This window comes from Diabrotica undecimpunctata, chromosome 10 (genome assembly GCF_040954645.1).
Source record: "Diabrotica undecimpunctata isolate CICGRU chromosome 10, icDiaUnde3, whole genome shotgun sequence".
Lineage (NCBI taxonomy): Eukaryota > Metazoa > Arthropoda > Insecta > Coleoptera > Chrysomelidae > Diabrotica > Diabrotica undecimpunctata.
The window spans coordinates 55,764,455-55,783,687 of NC_092812.1; the positions used below are offsets into that span (position 1 = coordinate 55,764,455).

The 19,233-nt window shown below is 32.1% G+C and overlaps 1 protein-coding gene across 4 annotated transcripts in view; it reads right to left on the reverse strand.

Moving 5' to 3' along the window:
• The window catches only part of kcc (solute carrier family 12 member kcc), a 334,416-nt gene that overhangs the window by 133,176 nt on the left and 182,007 nt on the right, over positions 1 to 19,233 (reverse strand). The window contains exon 1 of one of the 4 annotated variants that reach the window (XM_072546218.1): positions 18,874 to 18,911. The exons of the other annotated variants lie outside the window; for them this stretch is intronic. The gene's annotated coding sequence lies outside the window, so the exon portion shown is untranslated. Of the gene's footprint in view, positions 1 to 18,873; positions 18,912 to 19,233 lie in introns of those variants that run through there. 4 annotated transcript variants of the gene reach the window in all.

Below are 19,233 nucleotides of genomic sequence, written 5' to 3' on the forward strand. Positions count from 1 at the left end.
ATTGTTAAATAAACCGTCTTATTTGTTTTAACGTTTTTTTTGAGTTTACTACTCAAAACAGATGTCGTTTGTCTGGCGGGATCAGTGTCACAAACGGGGTACTTTTTTGCTTATTTTTCTGAACTAATATGAGAAGGAAAACATAGCTCACCAAATAAATAATCTATGTTCTATACTTTTTCTGGCGTTGGCTTTTTTGGAAGTGGAATGAATTTTGATAGTAACCAGTTTATTCGTAAGTGAGAAGTCTCAGATATGTTGTTGAATAGCTTAGTAAGAGCTGTGATTTGTGTAAAAAGTCCTAGTGATTTTCCATCATCCGCTTAATGGTCATAGTTACTTCTTTGTTTGTTTTTTCTGTGTCGTAGAGATTTCTATTTCAGTCGGTCTTCTTGCTGTGTCTTCAAAGAGTTCTTGCATGTATTATTTCCATTTTCTTTATTTATCTTCAATTGTAGTCAAAATCTTGTCTTTGATGTCTACAACGATGCCTGTATTCTGTTGTTTTCTGGTCTTCTATACCTCTTTAAACTTTTTGTTCGTATGGAAATCCTATGTTTGCGTTACAGTGTTTTAATTTCCGAATTATCAGCTATTAATTTCCTTCGATCTTCCATCATGTGAATTCTTTTACCTGTCATCAATATTTGCTTTTTTCTTTTATTGATGTAAGATTTTTTTGGGAAAATATGGTAATAGATGTCATCATTTCGTTCGACTGTTCTTCTATGCCGCTAGTAGTTTTTCAACTATTAGCAATTTTCAATAGCAATACTAGCAAGAATTAATTTCACATACAAATATCTAATATTTTTATTCATAATTTTCATGAGTTGGGCTTCATTTCAGTTAATTTAACACAGTGTGGGTTTCCAAGTAGTGGCATTAATCACCCGTATTTAGAGATCTCTAATAATATATACCTGGAATTTCAAATGATCAGCCATGAATAAATTAACCAATTTTATTGGGTCAGACTGCATGTGCTCGTTGTGTAACAGATAAAACAAATAATTTTTAAAGTTATCTTGTACAAAATAATCATCCGATTTAAATTCGTAGATGTAATGAAATTACTTGATATTTTCTGTGTTTGTTGTTACAACTTCTGGTAAAGATACCAGTTTCATCTTACATTAAAATTAAATATTTGATTAAGTTATATATCTGTAATATTCGAAGAAACTTGATTAATAAGATTTTTCTGGAAAAGAAAATTATATTTTTTATATTATATAAGAAAATATTTTTTAAAACAAAAACAATTACAAAGCAAAAATAGTTCTCATATTAAGATGGCTCAAGCATACCTCACAGATTTAAAGGAGGCATTTGACAGGATAAGAATTATAAATGCTATACATTTATTATGTGATACAGAAATATCAGATTTAGTGGAGGAATACCACCCTTAATTACGAAGATACTAAAGAAATTTATAAATAAAATATAGTGATGATAAACTGGCGAAATTAATTGAGTCACATTAGACAACGAGAGTCACATAGTGCAAATTTTCAATATGATCAACGAAGACATTATAAAGAAAGTAAAGAATAGAAAAGAATACAGAATGGGAGAAAAGGACATCCAGATCTAACACTGAAAATGTAATATTGTGAAAATGAAAATGACCATTAGAGACTAGATCCAAGATATAGCGCTCCAATACAACAGGGGGATTTCAAACCAAAAAAAACCAAAGCTATGTACTATATTTCAAGGCTTTCCTTTAATAGAATCTTTAAAAAATAGAAAAAAAAGAAACTCTAAATTATTTATTATTCAACAAATTTAAAATAAACCTCCATTACCATTAAGATATGAATCACATTGTTTAACCACAATGTACAAATGCCCTCCTGTTATTCAACTGAGACAACATTTTTGGCTCCTTGTAGAACCATTCCCGAATTTTGCATCCGAATTGAACTGAGGCCCTTTTAATAATTGTTTTAATGGATAAAATTATTGACAAACACTTCAGTTCAGGAAAATAAGCAAAAAAAGTACAAAAAATTTTTTTTTCCAAATTTTTTAATGAGAATACTTTTTAGAGTTTAATCAGCTTCCTATGCTATTCTCTTGTATCGGAGCTAAACAGGAAAAGCCTTTCACAAGTTTCTATTCTATTTTATATATTTTGACGTGTCCTTATTCTCATCTTCAAAGCGTCCAACTTTCTTTAGTTCCAATTATTTCGTTATAGCATCCAATATGAATTGCAACGTTGCAGGTTTGGCATACACACCGAGAGTTTATTTATGTATTGTGTTATTTGGTTTGAAAGATACGAGAGGCAGATATTTATCGATTATTAAAGCATTTAATAATATAATTTTATATCTACAGTGCATGTCTGAAATCTATCCGCCTACAACATATTTTCTGAACTAGATAACTGACATTTATAAGTTTTTGGGTAACTGAACTATGACTCCTGTTCATAATTTTTATGTTTTAGTAACTCAATCATTAAATATGGCGTACGCTCACCATTTTGTTAAATGATTTTAAATTGGACCATACGGAAAGTAATACATTATTTGAAAGTTCGTTTCAAAGTCTATTTTACCTACACAATTATGAGTTTCGCTCCAAAACTCTCAACATACTCATTTCAAATATTATCATTTATTAAATAATTGCCACAACATATTATTTGGATTATAAAGCTTAAGTTAATATTTTTTTAGTAACTGAGCAAAGGTACTCGTTCATAAGGTAAAGCAATTATGTACTTAGTGATTATTTTTCACAGTTTTAGATGGAAAAAATATTATTATTACTAGGCATATGACAAGGTATTAGTTGCCATAAGACCATATTTGGAATATCTTACAAAAGGGCTGCCGTCCGTCATTTTAATTATTGTTTTGTTTATTGTCTCTCTGTTCGTCCGTCTGTCTGTCCGACTAGGGAGGAAAAGACAAGCCCTCTCAGGTCATTAATCAGTGAATTCCTTGTCAAGAATGAAGGCGAGAGAATAAGACTGTCTATCACTAGAATTGGAACCTGAAATGTTCATAGCACGTTTCAGTCTGGTAAGTTGCACAATATTATTCAAGAAATGAACAGATTGAATATTTATGTACTGGGGATCAGTGAAACAGGTGACCCAATTCAGGTTGTTGCTTAAATGATGAATCTATAATATATTATTCCGGTAGCGAGGACAACCAACACAGAGACAGCGTGGAAGTAATAGTTATTACATTTTTAATGAGAAACCAGATCTTCTTCTTCTGGTGCACCCAAGTACTGGAGGTTTGCGATAACTACATCAAAATGTTTTTCATTCTTCATAAACCAGATCACATGAAAAAAAAATACAATTTTAAGAATTCATATAGGGTCTCTATTCCAGACAGAAATGTATGGAGAAACAAGGAGTAACATAACCAACATCAGTTACGATCTGGTATCCAGATAGATCCAAAACTACAAAGGGTGTGGAGGCAGGAAGATACTCCAATAATCCAAGAATTAGTGAAAGCTTTGCCTTGGGGAGGAACTGCATCGTTTTTCAAGCGGAGATTTATGTGATACTGTAATGTGCAAAAGGAAATAATGAAAGAGCTCTTGAAAAAGAGCAGATCCATATATTGTCTGACAGTCAAGCGGCACGGAAGGAAGTGACGACTAGGTTGGTGTGAGACTGCATAAAAAAACTGAATAAACTGGGAGACCGGAACAAGGTTGAACTTGTCTGGGTACCAGGACATCAGGGCATCGAAGGCAAAAAAAGCAGATGAACTTGCAAAAAGAGGATCGAATGAGTCAAACGAACCAGCTGTAACTCTGGGAACCAAATTTATAGTTCTTAGGGCTATAGAGGACTGAATTAGAGAGAGTAATGAGCGATATTGGGAGAGAATCTCACAACAAACTCATGGAAAAATCTTCATTCGTGGACCACATACAAAAAGAGCAGAGACACTGTTTCATATGGGCAGGAACAACCTGAGAATAGTAACATGAAGGGAACTGAGAGAATATTGACCGGGCATGCATTAATAAGAGAATTGTTGAATAAAATAGGCATTTACAATATAGAGCTTAACTGCAGGCTCTGTGATAAGGAACTAGAAACTGTAAAACATGTATTAGCGATTGCGAGGCGCTGGAAAGTAAAAGACAAAAACTGTATGGGCAACAAAGAGGAGACACTGGTATATTTGGGATACACCAAGTAAAAAACCTGTACAAACTTCTACAGGATACAAAAATTCTAGACTGGGTGTAGGAAACAACAATGGGCAGAAAGAAAAAAAAAATAGTTCATACAATATCTAATCGAGCAGTGGAAGGCTTTTCCCCGTTAGTAATTGAATTGAAGTTAAAAAAATCTCACGCCAAACTGAACTTGATACAACTGTATTCACCTACGACTATGAAGAAGAAGTAGAATTATTTTATCTTAATGTAGTTGAGGTACTGAGCGAAAACTAGAAAAATCACGAAAGTTCTAGGTGATCTCAATGTAAATATTGGAAAGGGGTAAAGTGGAAAGTGTGTAAATCTCAACAAGAGAGTAGACCGTCTATTACAAGTTTGCCAAGAGCAGAACTTGATTATTACAAATACACGTTTTCAAGCTACCAAACAGACGACTGTATCCATTTCGATAACCAGCAGATACATCGGAGAAAGTAGTTAGATATCAGATAGACTACATTGTGATAACTGAAAGATACCGTAATGCTGTTAAGGTCGTGAAAGTATACACCGGAGCAGACGTGGTCTCAGATCACAACCCACTTATCGCTAGGATTACATTCATACTTAAAAACATTAAACGACATCAAAGAATTCCTCATGAGCATGGCTGCGCAGCCTGAGAGAATAATACTGATGTACCTCAAATGAACTTTTCAGAGCAGCTGTCTCTAAAGTCCGAATAGCTATGATGATTGCCGACCAACGTTGCGGAGCCGACCTTAGAAGAAAAGCAAAAAGCTTTTCCTTCGATCAAGAATTGTGTCAAATGTTAATTCATTAATTTATTCATATTTTTATGTACAGTTTGTTTTTAATCGGTACTTTACAAGCTACTCAGTTTATTATAGCAATTCATTTTCAACTAGTTCAATTAATAAATGATAATAAAAGGGCCTCTTAACATCTCCCAAAAACAAATTAAAACTTGTAAATTACGAGGAGAGATCAAAGCAAATCTTTACTTCATAAGCTTAAATTCAAAAACGATTAAAATTTCTTCAAAATGGAGAACAAATTTTAATTAGAAAGTACTTGAAAGATTATATTTTATTCAGTTACTATATAAGAATTTATATTTTTTTAAAATTGATTATATTTTCTACTATTTTCTAGAAAGGAAGAAACATTATTTTAGCACGATTTTAGAGGTAATATAGTGTTCATTTGCGTTGCATTTGCATTTTTATTTTACGACCAAAATCTTTGTTCTTTATTTTTTATTATAAAATATTGAGTAAATTATATTATTGCGAATTAACAGTAGTATTATTTTTGTTTTTAAATAAGAAATAAGGCAATTTTGCCATAACTTTAGTTACAAAGTGGACAATAAATTCTCAACGCAGTTCAAAACCAATGAAGATAGTAACATTATTAATAAAAAAAAACAACTAGTAGGTATAGTGACTTTTGGTTTCCAAATGTGGACAGCGCTGGGAAAGACCGGAAAAACTTAGCTAACAGGTTTGTTTGATAGAATTATGAGAAACAATTTCAAAAAAGCAGCATTGATACAACGGTAATAACAAAAACCGAAAATAAAAAGAACGGAAGGGAAACTATAAATGACAATATCATGGAGTAAAGTTCGTAACGAAAGTAGGCCTGAAATATGAATACTTATCAGAAATAAGTAAAAAATAAGATCAAGACGTAGGAGCTAATCAACAAATGACTAAGTGAAATTCATTTAGATGTATGCACCAACTGACAACAGAACCATATTAGAAAAATAGAATTGCATATCAATATCAACCTCAGCATTAAATACAGTTTAGCGCAAAATAATCGACTCAAAATTCTTTTGCGAAAGTATGTCTCCTGTTTCAATCTAAAAAGTGTAAATTTAAAAATATTTAATGTACAATCATTTACCTCATTATGCAGTTTTTTAAAAAAGTTTTGTTTTTTTGGTGAATTGGATGACGTATTACAAATAAATAATACAACACGTAGAGAGTTAACACGTTAACATCGTACGCATCAGTTTCCATAGCAATCCACTAATACATCAGTCACTTAAGATGGCAACTGCATTACAAATGGATACCACAGCCGTCAAATCAGCTCAAACAGTAGCATTATTGAGAGAAGGCCTGAGCCAGAGGGCCGTGGCAAAACGACCAAATTTAAGCCAATCGCCGACAAGGACAAGGCCGTAAACGAATACCAACGAATCGATTTTTTGTATCGAAATCCCTGAGAAATCGACATTTGTCTGGTGCTAATCTTAAAGAAGAGCTTAGAGTGGTCCGAGGTGTAGTTACAGCGTTTGGACAGTCAAAAGGAGACTGAAGGCAGCCAACTGGACACCAAAAATGGCAGCTACGGATCCCAAGCGAACATCTGGATTGGGCGACTATCAATTTAGTCAGGTATTATTCTCCGACGAAAGTAGAATCTGCCTACATGGCAGCGACAAGAGACGTCGAGTCTATAGAAGGCCAGGAGAGCGATTTGCTCAATGTTGTATACGAGAAATTGTGTCATCTAGAGGCGGTTCTTGTATGTTTCAGGCAGACATTTCCATGGATGGAAAAACCGAGTTGGTTTTCGTGCCTGGTAGAGGACGTAGAGACGGTTTAACGACGAATCGTTACATCAGATACATTTTAGAGGAACATGTGGTCCCATACGCGAAATTTATTTACTATACCTTTATTTTAATGCACGATGCCATACCGTACGAGTCACCACCACCTATCTGACTGAGATCGGTATACCTACAATAAATTGGCCTGCGTTGAACCTGGACATAAATCTAATACAGCATGTTTGGAATGAGCTTAAACGAAGGGTTCGAAAGAAATTCATTTTGTAATTGATGGTTTCTCTGTTTATAACGTCTTTCTTGCGTTAGTTTCAATGATGAATATTTAGGAAATTCCGTTCGTATTGCATATTGTTTTTATAATGAATCTTCCAAATAATGCAATAGCCGTTTTTGTAAGTTCAATAATAAAGTCATTGTTTGTACATTACGTCTTTTTTTTCTACTTCTTACATTGAAACAGAAGGTGTAATCTCAAATATTGCTTTTGAGTCGATTGTTTTGCACTCAAGTGTAGTACTTACCAATAATTATTGGTAAGGTCTGACATATGAATATATATTCTGACATATGAATTCATTATAGGACGAGATCTTAATGCTAGAACAGGCAAAAAATAAAATGCAAAGGCAGTATGTAAGGAGGTGCGACACAGAAAAGAGGAAGAAAACTGTACAAGATAGATCTAACAAAAAAAATCAATAGAAAAACTCTATAAGAGCGTCTGTGGGACTAGGACATATGTAATAAACAAAATATGGAAAAGATGAAACGTGTGAGATCGCTGTTTGAATACTAAAAGTGAAGACCGGTAAATTATACTAAAAACTGAACTTAAACAATTTTACTGAAAAAGCATAGAAGTTCCTTTAAAATGAGATTTTGTTAAGTTTTTTTTTTGTATTTTAGCCTTGATTCAGAACCTTTAGCCACGTAATCACATACAGATCCATTCAAACAATCAAATTTTTCATTTACACCTTTAATTTAATTTTTTGCAGAAATACTAATTTAAAAATTTTTGTATATCTTGACTTAATAGTACATTTAAGTTTAATGGCGTATTTAAACCTGCTTTCAGCAATTATTGAAGAAGCCACGTACTTGTATTGAAATGTAAGGGACAGTTAAAGAATATGTGACTTAAATCAGTTATGCTAGTTAGTCACTTACATACATCTGTCTGTTGTGAGAATTCCGATTTTATGTAGATGCTTCGGAAAACATCCATGATCTACTTTTAATCTTTCAATGGTCGATGCTGTATTTCTACTTAGTGCAACAACTTTGTAAAATTGGTTCGCAGCTACTACTGGTTGTAATTTAAACAAATTAGTGCCTGTAGCTTCACTGAACTGAATCCAACGTCTATCCCATTTAAATTTAATATGCTTTTGACGTGACAACGTCTTAAATTAGGTTGTGGCTCGGAGTCACTCATGAAAAAGTGTAACGCCCGCTCACGTCTGTTACGATGAGTCACCGAACGAGAGAGAGGCCCGCCGGACCGGCGAATGCCTTGCGTCTCTCTCCCACTCAAACATGATCGGTCCGCTGCGCGCGCAGCACTAGAGAATTAGGCGCGTTGGAAATTAGTTAAGTTTAAGTTTACATGTACAATGTTTTAGTAAACAAAATATATTTCTATAGTTAAAATTTGTGCAATTCTTATTTTCATTCAATTCCTTGTTCCTATTGTGCAATTTAATAATATTCATATCAATAAATATTCTACCGAGAAAAAGACGTTGTCACGTAAAATCTTCGCCCGTAAAACCGACTTTACAGGCAACCGATTTTTTTCACTCAGATCACATTATGTTAAATTCTTTAATCAACATATGTGGGTGCTTTAGTGGATTTTTAGCTATTTAATCCACAATATTATTACCCAATATGTGTGAATATCCCTTAACCCGTACAAATTTAGCATCATATGATGAGGCTGATAATTTTAGTAACTGTTGAAACATTTTAAATATAAATATATTGCTTTTAATCGTGACTTTAAAGTTTTGTAATGCATTTAATAATGAATTAGTGCACACGAAAATTTTGTTCCACTGGATTTTACAACACCATTAAAGGGCTTTATATATAGCACATGCTTCAACGGAAAATATGCTGTATTGATTATTTAGAGTAAATACTTTTTTAATCTTTATTGATACATGGTAATCACTGATTGTAGATGCTACTAATTTTGACCCATCTGTATAGATTACAATGTAACCTGAATAGTTACTTAAGAATTTTGTGAAGTTATTTTAGTTAATTTGTTGCTTAATTATTGCAAAAATACCTTCAAAAGTTGATTTTAAAAAAATTATTAATAACTTTTCTAAAAATCCACAAAACACTTTAATCTCACGTGAGAATGGTAAAAATATCACAAATATTTAGCTATAAAAATTTCAAGAAGTTTTAATTAATAGTTATTGCAAAATTAAAACTGTTAACTCCAGAAAACTTTTATGGGTTTACATGAATTACTATGAAAGGCTTATATTATATATCAAATTAAATGATTTAACGATTAAACAATTTATGTTAAATATTGCAAATAACTTTACAAAAGTACTGTGAATGTTACATGTTATTGTCGAATTATTTAATATCATATATACTGAACAGGTACATTACCTAAAGAATAGCTTCTATCAACATTCGTGACTATACCGAAAATAAAGGAAAATAAAATAATCACCGTACCATCAGTCTAATGTGGCACACAGTGGCGCACCCAGAATTTGTCTTAGGGGGGGGTTTTGAAATTTTTTTATGCTACCTCCATGTTGAGTCCCTACAATTTGGGTTTTAGTTTAATTTAAAGTACTAAAGATAGCAGTTCCAAAGATTCAGGTATCTATTATCCTACCTACCAACTAAAACCACCCTCTCTTACTTATGCGCAGTTGACTGTCGCACGTACCGTACTCCGAAAGTGGGATGGCCACTGTAAGGCTGACGACATTTTTGGAACACTCCCTTCTCTTATCTAGATCTTATCTATTGTTCTGAAGGTATTTTCTTGTGGCATTTTAAAGTAATTACTATTTTAATGGGAATAAGTCAAAATTGAAGGTTAAAATAAGGTTATTGACGTTTGACATTAATCGAACTTGTAAATACAATACATGTTGAAGACGGCTATTGCCGTATTCCCGTTCTCCTCCGGGAATCCTCCCGGTGTAAGGCATGCTCCTCCTCCAAACCTGTCGATTCCATCGCTCTTCTAATTCCTTCATTTCAAGAGCGTCGAGGTCTACCTCTTTTTTTTTTCTTCGAGGGGGCTTCGATTTGTGAAGTTTTTGGGGCCAACGTTTGTCAGACATTCTCAATTGATGTCCAAACCATTTTGAACCTCTTCTTTCTATTCTGTCAATGACCGTTTCTGTAGCATTCATGTTATTTCTTATAGATTCGTTAGTCTTCCTTTCCTGCCTTGATATTCCAGCACTTCTTCTCAAATAATCCATTTCAACTGTCAACAATCTTCTCTTCAGGTCTGCATTAATTGTCCATACTTCAGAGCCATAGAACAAAGAACTGATTCAACCATGGTTTGCCCTATTCTTTTTTTGTTCCTTTTGGAAATGTGGTGATCCCACCATAAGGAGTTCAGACATCCTACAATTTTACGTCCCTGATTACTTCGTGTTTAATTTCGGTTTCTCCCAAGCCGTTCTTAGCAATGAGTGGATCTAAATATTTAAATTTTTTCACTTGTTTGATTTCCACGTCCTCGTCTATCAACACTTCAAACCTTGCATCTGAACTGATAATTAAGTAAATATTCTGTTTTCTTCATGCTGACTTGTAACCCCCATTTTAAATATTCTCTCTATAGACACTTTATCATAAATTCTAGATCATAAGAATCTTGAGCTAGGATGACTTGGTCATCCGCAAAGTTTAGGGAGAACAGTACGTCATTTCCTATGGGGATTCCCATTCCCTGGCAGTGGTTTTTCCAATTTTGGAGGGCTGCCTCAATATATAAATTAAACAGTAAGGGTGACATACTGCATCCTTGTTTTAGTCCTTTAGTTTCTTTTATTGGCTCTGATAGTCTATATCCGATTTTTAGGTAAGTAGTGTTATCCCTGTATACTTCTGTGATTATTCCTAAAAGGTATGGACTAATGTCGAGTTGTTGTTAAGCTTGCCACAATTTAAGTCTTGGAACTGTATTATACGCCTTTTCTAGGTCGATGAAGGCTAGATGTACTTCTGTACCAACCGCTATTCTTTTTTATATTAATTGTTGGAGTATAAACAAGTTATCAGTGCAAGATCAAAGATCAAAAATTCAAACGTCAATAAACTTATTTTAACCTTCAATTGCGACTTATTCCCATTAAAATAGTAATTAGATCTTAACTCTGTCATTAGCCCGGATGGTATTTCTCTTCTTCTTCTTTCTTTTTAATAACTGCTTGGATGTAATTGTGAACACTATTCCATCCCTCCGTATTTCCCGTCATCTTTACGATCATCTCTTACAGTCACAGGGTTCATACCTATTTCTTTATACATTCTGTTTCTCTCCACTGTACATCTATTACACTCCAGCATTGTGTGAGTAACAGTGTCGGAATATTCGCAGTATAGGCATTTATCTGCATCTGTCTTTCTGAACCTATGAAGATACGCCCTAAAACAGACAATCTACCCAGTCCCTTAGGCTCGGGATCAGCATCTTTGTCCACTGAGCAACATCTTCCTTGTTGTTCCACTCTTCTTGCCATTTTTTACAGTCCTGTAGGCGCATGCTACTCGCAACAGACTCGTTCTGTCTAATTTTTTATAAGCCTAACATTAGGTATCTATATCTAAATATAATGAAAAATATTATTAATTATTGCGTATTTATACAATAATTATTGTGTTCTACATATTTAAAGTGGTAATTTAATTATTCAATCAGCGTTTTGGATTTTTTGTATTGTGTGTGAAAGACAAGTTACATTTTTCTACTATTCTTTATATATTGTTTACTTTATATGCCCTGGGGGGGGGGGTTTAACCCCCAAAACCCCCCCCTGGGTGCGCCACAGGTGGCACATACTAAAAGTATTTCTAAAGATTATTCATCGTAGAATATATAAAAAGTTAGAACATCACATTGGACAAACGTTTAGATGTACACCAAGACACCTACGTCTGCTTCCTAGATTATAACAAGGCATTCGACACAGTGAAACACAATTCGCTAATAAAACTACTGAGAACAAAGAACATTGACACACGGGATATAAAAATAATAAATATTAAACTAATAAAACAAAAATAGATTACAAATTAGATATGCTGATGATACAATACTAATAGCAGAAAATATTACAGATCTATAAAGAATTTTAGATAAGGTTGTTGCAGCGAGTGAAGAATTTGGTCTGTTACTAAACATAAAGAAAACAAAATTCATGGTTATATCAAAGAAAAATATTAGATACATCAATCTACAAGTAAATAATAAGACGATAGAACGAGTTCAGAATTATAACTATTTAGGTGCAAACATTAACCCTTTGAGACCTGACTTTTTTATTTCCAAAAAAAAAAATCTTATGTGTTTTTATATTTCAAAAGTCTTCAATTAGTAAGATAAAATGAAAAAAACTTGTGTACGCTTTTTAAAAAAAATTTTTTTTTTATTGTACATATGTATGTACATATGGTCTTAAATATAAACTCAACACTAAAAATATATTTACTACAAAGTAATTATTATTACATATTTATTGTTCATGAAAAGCTGCAAAACAGTTTCTAACCTTAATTAAACACAGATGTATTTTACATTTTGTACAGAACACATGACTACGTCCATTACAATCTGTGTTTTTACACCTAGTAGCCTCCTCCTTAGAATCAAATTCCGGTATGTTACCAAAATGGTCTCGTCTCTCCTCGTCTTTTAAATGTTGAAATAGAAGGCTTAGGAGATGAAGATGCTGGTCTTCCTCGTTTTCTACTTACTGAATTGCCCATATTTATTAGGCTTTCGGCAACTCTGACTCTGAAGTCTAGAAATTTCATTCGATCCTTATTGGTTGTATTACATTTGTCGCAGTCCTTCCTGTATTCCAGCCAGCTGTTGGTGAGAGCGAAGTCTATCATGTGCATAATAACACGCAATGTCCATTTTCGCGATCTAATAAATATTCGATAATAATTAATCATCTGGTCCATTAGATCAACTCCGCCCATTCCATAATTATAATCTTTGACAATTTCAGGTCGGTTAACATCTACGTAACAAGAGCCTTTTTTGTCCCATCTTCTAACTATGTCTAAATTACCTGCACCAACATAATTGGAGGCTAATTTCACAGTCTTTGTATCTAACCATTTGACTAGCACCACATTTTTTTCTTTATTGACGACTTCATCTACGGAACCTCTCGGTAGTTTCAGCATTTCATTGTCTGGTAACACAGGAGGTTTGTAAAATCTATCTATTTGAATAGTCCCTCCAGCATATATTTTTTTGGCCAATAATATTTCAAGTAGTTCATAGGATGAGAAATAATTGTCATAATATAATTTGTGGCCTTCACTGGTGGAAATTCTTTCGGCTAGTTGAAGAACGATAGATGCCCCTAATCCATGTTTTGTTTTATTATCTGCATTCAGTTCTGTAGATTTACCATGATAAAAAACAAAATCAAAAGCCTGACCACTTTTTCCACACAAGACGAATAATTTTATTCGCCAAGGACAGGGCTTCCCCTTCACATATTGTTTTACGGAAAGTTTTCCTGTGTAAGGAATCATTTGCTCGTCAACACTAAGTACTTCCTCAAGTTCAAGCTGTAAACATCTCTTTCTGACAGCGTCGATGATAGGACGAACCTTATAAAATTTATCTGTATCACCTGCTGGTCTTTCCAAATTGTTCACTAGATGTAAACATGTTCTAAGCTGGAGAAATCTGTCCCTAGACATGTTATCTAGGAACATTCTAATACCAAGGCTTCTTTCCCAGTACATCCTAATTTTGGGAAATTTGTTTAAATTTCCAATCATTATATGAAGTGCAAATAAAATTTTAATTTCTCTCTCATTAGTTGGTCTAAAATTTTTTCCGTTCTGTAAGGCATATACATTTGTAAATGTTGCTATATTTTCAAACAAATCATTTGAAATATACTTCGAAAAATACTGAATTGGGTACAGTGGCTCTGTAAGACTTGTATTTGGGGAAGTAGGATGTCATGTAAATGTAGGAGTCTCTATCGATGCCTTAGTCCACTCTACGGTTCTCTTTTTTGTTTTAATTTCTCTTTGTTTTGGTTTTTTAGAACAATCCTTTTCTGAGAAACATACTTTACTTCCTAATTTTTTTGTAACCTGCATACCTTATACCAAAGAAATTAGAGTTAGAATAGAAAAGGCTAGAAGTGTATTTAATAATATGAAACAAATATTATGTTGTAGAGACCTCAGCCTAAATCAGAGAAAACGAGTACTAAAGTGTTATATATTCTCTGTTCTTTATGGTGTGGAGGCATGAACTTTAAATAAACAATGTCTCAATAAATTGGAACCATTTGAAATGTGGACATATCGAAGAATGCTGAGAATCTCCTCCTTTATAGCGAATTCTCACGCGAAATTCAAGTTTTTTGTGTATTTTTATGTTATTAATAATTTTCACAAACCAGACTTTAGAAGCTACTTTTGCAATAACTAAGCAACCAATTACCAAAAATAACTTTACAAACTCATATTTTAAAGGTTTTTCTATGCTTTTTTAGTAAAATTGTATCACATTTGCATATAATTTACTGGTCTTCACTTCTAGTATTTAAAATTAAATAGCGATCTTACATTGTTTATATCTTGTTTATAACTAAAAACTAACGTGTAACCTTTTGTATATTTTTTTTATTACATATTATCAGCAAATTTATCAAAGAGTGTCACGAAAAACGCTTTTTTTGCTCATATCTCTGGTCTAATCCTCATGTATGTCCTTTTAGTGATACTAATTTTGTATAATTTATTAGTGAATCCTCGTTCGTACATTTCGTTTCAATTCCAAATCCTAAAAGTTGGTATGTTTTTTCAAAAGTGGGTTAATTGCTTCCACAGAAGCATTCAACCCGAAAGAATCGGATGCTACATTTTATTTTATAGGTAATGAACGAAGTCAACGATCAAAGAAAAAATTTAAAATTTAATTGCCGTTAACTTTAATTGCGGAGGAAGTACAACAGATTTTTGAATGTATAAAAACTTTTGCGTGAATGTCAAGCCAGGAGCAAACGCTGTGATTTTCAATTATTTTTTCGTTATGCTTTAAAGGAGTTCAGAGGTGGACTGACATTACAAAAAATAAAACAGGATATATATATATATATATATATATATATATATATATATATATATATATATATATATATATATAAAGAATATATCAAAAACTACATACCTATAAGTCTACTACCAATCGTATACAATATATTCACAAAGATCATTAACAACAGATTGATAAACGCATTAGATGCTGCACAGCCGAGAGAACAACATGGCTTTAGAAGTGGATTCAGTAACATAGATCATATTCATATAATTCGAAAACTAATGAGTAGGGAAGAATATGAAATACCGCTAGCATTAACTTTTATAGATTTCGAGAAGGATTTCTATTCTATATATCTCAAGGTAGTAATAGAAGCTTTGACCAACCAAGACATTGACAATCCGTACATAGAAACTTTAGCAAATATATACAGACAAGTAAAAGCTAAGGTAAAAATTTATGAAAACACTCCAGAATTTCCCACTACCAGAGGCGTCCGACAAGGAGACGCAACATCACCAAAGCTCGTCACTGCAACTCTAGAAAATATATTCAGCAAAATTACCTAGCAGAACAAAGGAATATGCATTGATGAAGAATACCTCAGCCATCTAAGATTTGCAGACGACATCGTTCTGATTGCTAATACTCCTGCAGAACTACAAGAACTTGAAGTTGACTTAAAAATGAACTCGACAAAAACAAAAACCATATACAACGAGCTAGTGGATGTCCAAGATGTAATAATAAATAACACTGCACTTGAGACAGTAGACGAGTATATGTATACCTGGGACAATTAATGCATAAATCTGGCTCCTTACTTTCAGAAATCAACAAAAGAATGAAACTAGCTTAGACATCTTTTGGTAGAAATGTGTATACTAATAATCATGACATACGGCTTCGAAACTTGAACACTAAAGAAAGAGATAATATCGAATGTCCGTACCAGTCCGTATCAGTTGCTTTCTCTCAACAACTGTCGTTATTGAACCTTCAACTCCCATTCGTCGTCTCATCTCATCGTTCCGAATTCTATATCTACGGTATATGCCAGCTGACCTCATAAAGACGTCCATTTTCTCCAACTTTCTGCTCCTTATATATGTTATATTTCCTTATTTCCCTATTTCTTGACTCCAGAGTACACTGTGCCAACAGCCTATCGTTCTTCTAGCTTGCGTTAATCTTCCTTTTATTTCTTGGTCATCTTTCCCTGGCAAGTCAAAAACCGCTCCTAGGTACGTGTATTGGCCACAGGGCATAATTTTGTCATTATCTTCTAATTTGATGTTCTTCCTGTCGGTTCCTATTGGCAGATACTTAGTTGTTGCTGTATTATTTTCCAACCCCCACTTTCTAAATTTCGTCTTGAATTTTCCTTGCCATATGTTCTGTATCATCTTTATCATTCGCAGTGATGATCTGGTGATCAGCAAATTGAAGTTCCATATATAAAGTTTCCATTGTTTCAATGCCTTCACAAAATATACAAACAAGCTTGACGAAATACAGCATCCTTGACGCAGATCTTTATTGACAAGGAATTTATGTGATAACATATTTTCATTTTTAACTTGCGATATGATTAAAAGGTGCATTAGAAATAGCTGATGAAAAATCCTTATGAATATACAGTTAAGTTTGATTTGTTTTTTTTTAACAATCATAAAAAGTGTTTTATGTCTATAAAACGTTTCTTATATATTTTAGAGAAAATAGTTTAAATAAAAGTGGTAGATCTTAAAAAGTTCTTTAAATTACGAGTTCCTAAATTAAAAGACATAAACAATTAACCGAGATAATTGCAAAACACCCTTATTTTTTCAGTATTTTTTTGTATAATGATATACTACTTTAATTAGGGCAATAAATGATTTATTCTCCAATAAACAACCGAGAAGGAATAAAAAGGTATAACCGGTTAAAGTAATGGTACTCGCAAAATACCGCCTGTCCAAGCTCCGTTTTTTTTTTAGAATGGAACTTATAATTGGAGTGTTATTTTCACCACTCGGAAAAATCGGAAAATCCCGGAAAAATCTTTATTTAAATTTTATTGAATACTCTAAATTATTTATATATATATATATATATATATATATATATATATATATATATATATATATATATATATGTATTAATTATTATTAATTATTCTTTCAAACTTTAAAAAGTTTCGTTTAAAAATTTATTTTAAAACTATTTATTCAGAGAAATTTCTTAAAAAATAAGTCGTTTCATATTTTAATTTAAATAAACACATTTGGATTAATAATTTATTATGAAAGTTATATATTTATATAAATAATATATATTAATTATGTAAATTTAAATGATTCTTACGAAATAATAGTAAAATTCAATAACTTTTTTATGTAAAAAATGAATTAATTTATTTTTCAGGATTTTTCGATTTTTTCAGGAGGTGAAAGTAGCTCAGTTCTTATTATCTTCTCGAGCTCACCAGTTAAAAAAAAAATGAATATTCTGCGTGCCGTAGAAGCCGAGATATTGCAAATTTTTCCAGAGCGCTTTAATTTGAAGTTCCATTCCAAAAAAAGTGGTCTGAGAGTTCTCCCTCTACTTTGACGTTTCGGTATTTTACGATTACGATCAGTTTAACGGGTTATAACTTGTTATACCTTCTCTGTGTATGCTATCTATAAATTGTGATATCAAATCTACATCTTCATTTTTGATCTGTTCAATTTTTAGCTTCGAATGTTAATAAACAATGGAAATATGATTTTAAGGAAAAAATGCTATATTGGTTTCTATTGGCCATGAAGAGTTCTTTAAAAACATTTTGCTTTTTCACCAACTTTTCAGTGATCCTACTTACAAGCAAGTGACATAAAAAATATCAAAGTTATAAATATTATAAATATTTATAAGCTAAAACAACCGTTTTTCAAAAGGTTTTTTAAATAACAATTTTGACAAAATATTGGACTTTTTTTAATATATTTTAAAACAAAAACCTCAAAGAATCGATTGATATTTGCTAAATACCTTTACTCTAGAGTCACCATTTGGGCAAGTACAGTTATTTAGATAATGGCTCTTCGGGATAAACAAATTGTTAAAATAAAGTAATTTGTTTAAATATTTATAAATTAATGCAAAAATGAGGGGTTTTTGTACTTATCTCGGTCAATTGTTTATGTATTTTAATTTTAAACTCACAAGTTAGTTAAATAACTTTTTAAGATCTACAACTTTTATTCAAGCCATTTTTCTCTAAAATGTATAAGAAACAAGGCAAAAAAATATTTTTTCACTTTTTATGATTGTTCAGATAGATGAAATCGATATTTTCATAGACAGACTGGGGTAATTACCCTTTAGATCAATATATGTACTGAATTATGTGAAGTTTTAAGACTAAGTTTGTAAATTTTCTTTAGTGTAAACCATTGTTGTTTTTCAAAATTTGCGGCAGTGTAAATACCATTTTATAATTATTCTTGAGCGATTTCAAAATACAAAATATCTCAGAATTGAATAAACTGTCTTCTTTTACGTCTATATGTTTAAAATAAGGATGGCAATTTTGAGAAAATGCCAATAATTTAATATTACTTTTAAAAGTTAAAAAAAATAAAATCGTAATTAATTTTCATTAGATAATTTTATACACGTAGTTTTGTTTTAGTAAGTTTAGTACAAAACCACAGCATTTTATTTACGATGTATAACCAATGTTTTAATTTATAACCTATTTGTTTAACTATTAACTTCAGGTAAAGTTGCTAAAGGGTTTGTAAAGTGCTAAGGTTACCTCTAAAGAAGATACAGTCACAACACGTTTTCACAAACAACGGTCAAACCTCTTATTTTCTTTTAACTAACTTATATAGTAGTTGAAATTACATTATTCATTATAGAGTGATTATTTATGGTTTACTCAACTAATTAGCAGATTTAGAGGGCTGAAAATATAGCGATATTGGTAACGTGTCTACTACTGAGATTCTATTGTTTTATTTTTAATTATACCAATGTTTGAAAAACAAAAGTACACAATTTATTATACTGTTGGCTATAATCATATAACCAAAGGAAGAATTTCGCAAAATTTGTTTAGTAAATATTGTGACAAAATATATTTTCTTTTCTACTACAGCTCAGTGTACCCATT